Below are 4,460 nucleotides of genomic sequence, written 5' to 3'. Positions count from 1 at the left end.
ATTAAAGTCACCTACTATCACTGAGCTGGTGTCAGTCTCTTTTTTATAGTCCTGGAGTACTGATTTTATGAAATTGGGAGTTTGGTGCATTAATGTTCATGACTGTAATATCTTCTTAGCCAATTGTTCCTTTGATTAGAATGAAATAACCCTCTTTATCTCTTCAGATGAGTTTTCATTTGAAATCTATTTTGTCAGATATTAAAATTGTGACACCTGCTTACTTCTTAGGGCCATTTGCTTGGAATATTTCTTTTCCATCCTTTCATCCTAAGGTAGTCTTTTTTCCCTTTTGTGGCTCCTTTGGGTTTAATCTTTGTAAAACTTAGGAAACATTTTATTCTTAATAAGACAACTACAGTGAAAACAAAGAAACATATACCTGAAGCACAGGCAAAACTTGTTTGCAGTCCTGGATACTTATATCTCTATTACCAACAAATTTAAATTAATCAGTTAGCAATTTAATTCATATACTAAAACAGTCATTTAGAAACTACTTTTGTAAAAAGACTTTACTATCATTGGGCTCACCAAACGGCAGGATGATAATGTGAAATTCCTGTCTCTATTTTTTTGTCTGACCCCTTCCTTTGAGTTAACTGTTTACCTCTGCATGTGAGCATATTAATTATTCAAGGAAAACTGAAAGCCTAAAGCTAAGTCACTGTACCAATCACTAGACTCCAGGACAACAGAACCTAGCAAAACCACCTCTCAGAGGGAAATAATCCATGAGGGCAAGGATGCATGCTAGAGCAGAAGCAATCATCTCTTGCAAACCAGCCCACCCCTTTAAGCAATAAGGACCTTCTGAAGATCATCATGTAGAACTAGAATAAAGATGACCACATACAAGATATTGACCAAGACCCTGCAATTACACATACCATAAGTCTTCTGTTTTAATTTTTCCTCTATTTAAAACTCCTGCCCCAGGCTGGTGGCAGCCATGGCCATGTGGGCACTAGCCACCTCTCTGTATGGTGGGGCCTGGCAGCCAGTATGTTCGAGAGGTGGCTACAAGCACCCCACCATGCTCCCATGTGCCTCTCTTGCAAGAAGGTGGGGCTGTGGGCAGTCACTGAGCTACATACCCATGGTCAGCCGGCCACCCTAACCCAAGTGTCCAATCCCAAGGAGGAAGGGGGACAATTGCCAGGAGCAGGAGAGAAAGGACTTGGCAAGTAAAAAAGAAAATAGCTAAGGAGACAAGATGACAGTGGTGGTAGTTTTCAGCACATCACGACTCAGGTAAGATGTATCATCACTAGCTCCCCTGGTCAGGGAGAAAGATGTGAAGGTCAATTCACAACCCAAAGGGTTACTAAGAAACAGTTTTTTGCATGCTTTTCAATAAATGAGACTACTGGGGTGGCTCTGGAGGTGCCTTGGATAGGAATTCATTCTGATAAGATAAAAGCAGGAACCTAGAGTACTGCACAAGGTGCTAGAACATGTTCTTTTATAGTAACAGGGGCTTTAATGAAAGTTCTGGAAATTTAAGTTTGCAGCTGGGAAAGGAGAAAGGTCTTAAGCAAATGTAATTGTGTTGGCATTCTTGATTCTGAGATAGTGAAAGGCTTCAACCAGACCCCAGGGAGGAAGGTCCCTTTCACGTCCCACAACCCCATAATTTCCCTTTGTCTTCCTATCTTGCCTGAAAAACATATTTAGATTCTATTTCACCACAGTCAGAATGGGTGTGATAAAAATCAGTGTTAGTTGGACATTTTATAGTAACAGGGGCTTTAATGAAAGTTCTGGAAATTTAAGTTTGCAGCTGGGAAAGGAGAAAGGTCTTAAGCAAATGTAATTGTGTTGGCATTCTTGATTCTGAGATAGTGAAAGGCTTCAACCAGACCCCAGGGAGGAAGGTCCCTTTCACGTCCCACAACCCCATAATTTCCCTTTGTCTTCCTATCTTGCCTGAAAAACATATTTAGATTCTATTTCACCACAGTCAGAATGGGTGTGATAAAAATAAGTGTTAGTTGGACATGGTGACACACACCTTTAATCCCAGTACTCAGAGGGTCAGATACAGGCAGATCCCTATGAGTTTGAGACCAGTGAAGTCAGTTCTCTTCTTCTACCTTTATGCTTTCGGGATCAAACAAGTTGCCAGGCTTGCACAGCAAGTGTCTTTCCCCATTGTGCCACCTCACTTGATGTCTTTTATTAACTTTATTTCACCTTTATTATTGGTGTGTATATGTGATATGTGTGGGTGAGTGACAGCATGCTACAATGCATGTGTGGAGGTCTGCAGACAACTTTGTGGAATCTCTTACACCTTTTTTTTAAAGGGGCATTTACTCCTTTTCCAAATTTTACAGTGAATCCAGGTTGAAGAAAATGGTTTTAGCAATTAAGAAAAAAAAGTACAAATAAGTACAAATCTGGGGTTTTGGCCATTAAGCGTTATTTACAACAATGGGAGAAAAAGACAAGAAGTTGTTTCACATTACAGACTTCCTTCCCACCCCAAGTCTAACACTTGTTTACCAGGTCAGATAAGTTGATTGAGAAGTTGGAGGTTTGAACATGAGTAAGACATTTATAAAAACCTAGACAGGGGGAAGGTCTTCCCCAGCCCAGGTGCCTCTAGGTATAGCACAAGAGACTAAACTCAACAGGCGAAGGCTGAAAACTCAGGGTTTGGGAGTATCAGTACTGCATTTCTGGCTCAGGGAAGAGTAGGAGAAATAAAATCTACTTGGAAAACAATGTGCAGAAAACCACCAATTACGTTTGGCTGGGGTGAGGCCAGGGAAGGGAGGAACAGGAGCACTTCATATCACTAACCTAACTTTGGAAACCACCACAAGGGATCATATTCAACTGGCCTTAAGAGGAAGACCAGATGGCTGATGGGAGACTCTATAGGAGGGAGAAGAAGGGGAATGTGGCTGGGACGTGGCAACAAGCCCCTTTCTGGGTACAGGAAGGCAGCCAGGGCACCAGGTCCAGGCAGTGACCTCACAAGGACAACACAGTTTTTGCAGCTTAGAGATCACCCACCTGCCCCCACCCAACTACTCAATCTTCTCAGTGCTGGCAGATGCAGGGGCCACTCTCAGGCCTGGAGGGAGTGAATGGGTCTGCAGCCTGGGGCCATGTCTCCTCTTCTGTCTCCTCCCTTGGAGGCAACACTAGCCTCTGCCCCCTTGGCTTTCGGGGGTTGCAGCAGCCTCCCCTTCATGGGCAGTGCCCTCATTGCTTCAGGAACTGATCTCCCCCTGCTCCTGCTCTTCCTCTATGGGCAAGGAGGCAGAGAAATCACCCCCACTCTCCTTCTGATTTCTCTTAAAGGATGGGCTGCTCAATTTGAAAAGCTTCTTGAACGAGAATTTCTTCTTCTTGGGGGTCTCCTTGGAGGAGAACTCTCCCTGGCATCAGCTTTCTGACTAGGGAGTGCTGGCCTGATGGCATAGCCAGTAGCCCCAACTGCTTTATCTGTTCCGTTCACCAAAGGCAACTCCTTTCACCCTTGAGGGATAAGTGTCCATTGGTCTTTATGTGGCCATTCTCCTGTGCGTTGACCTTCGCTGCAGTCACGTTGTCCTGGGGAGCCTTTGAACTCTGGGTGCCCATGATGAGGGTCTGCTGGGGGGGCACCTGGAGCACCCTGGGCCCACACATTTTGCAGGGTCTGGCCTATGGGCAGAGGGGTGGGGCTCACGCCCTATGACTAGGGGTCTGGGCAGCTAGCTGCACTCACTCCATAGCAGAATGCCCTACCTCACACCTTCATGTGTGAAGAACAAACTCAGGTTGTCAGGCTTGCATGGATAATGCCAAGTGCTTTATCCACTGAGCCATCTCACTGGCCCCCATATACTGACTCTTAAACATAATAAATCATACTTCAAAAGGTACTGACTTCAAAGCTTCATCTCTACTGGCTAGCTTTCATAGTGCTGGAAGATGCCATGCATGCTACTGGAAGAGAAATCATATCAACATCCTTACTCAGCTGTGAATCCTGGAGCTACAGTAATGACTGGTCTGGCCCTGCAAGCTACAATAATGATTGGCCTGGCAGGATATGCTCACTAGTGCAATAGTGACACAAATGTTATATGAGCAACTTATCAGTTTCTGGTTGGATTTAAGGCCACTTCATGAGATGGAGACCATAGCTTGCACTGCTATCATGGCCAAGAACCTGTGGCTAGACAGGTCACAGGCAGTACAGGAGAACCTCCTGCTATTACCCTGTACAATGAATATAGTATTAACCCAACGCCTTATGTCTTATGCTATAACATAGAAGAGTGCCTCTTTCAACTCTCACCAGAGAAGCTTCTTCCTGCAGCAGATGTCAGTTAACACAGACAAGGCAAGCGGATTTCTATGAGATGGAAGCCAGCCTGGTCTATATAGAGAGTTCTAGGCCAGCTGGAGACACAGGGAGACCCTGACTTGAAATAAGGAAAGGAGAAATTTCAAAAAAT

General features: G+C 44.4%; 1 pseudogene; it reads right to left on the bottom strand.

Moving 5' to 3' along the window:
• Positions 1–3,051: 3,051 nt before the first annotated feature.
• On the bottom strand, positions 3,052–3,597 carry LOC103730290 (annotated as a pseudogene).
• Between the last annotated feature and the right edge of the window lie 863 nt (positions 3,598–4,460).

Source organism: Nannospalax galili, unplaced genomic scaffold (assembly GCF_000622305.1).
Source record: "Nannospalax galili isolate Female #2095 unplaced genomic scaffold, S.galili_v1.0 scaffold1134, whole genome shotgun sequence".
In the NCBI taxonomy this organism is placed as follows: domain Eukaryota; kingdom Metazoa; phylum Chordata; class Mammalia; order Rodentia; family Spalacidae; genus Nannospalax; species Nannospalax galili.
This window is presented reverse-complemented; position numbering and strand designations above follow the sequence as displayed.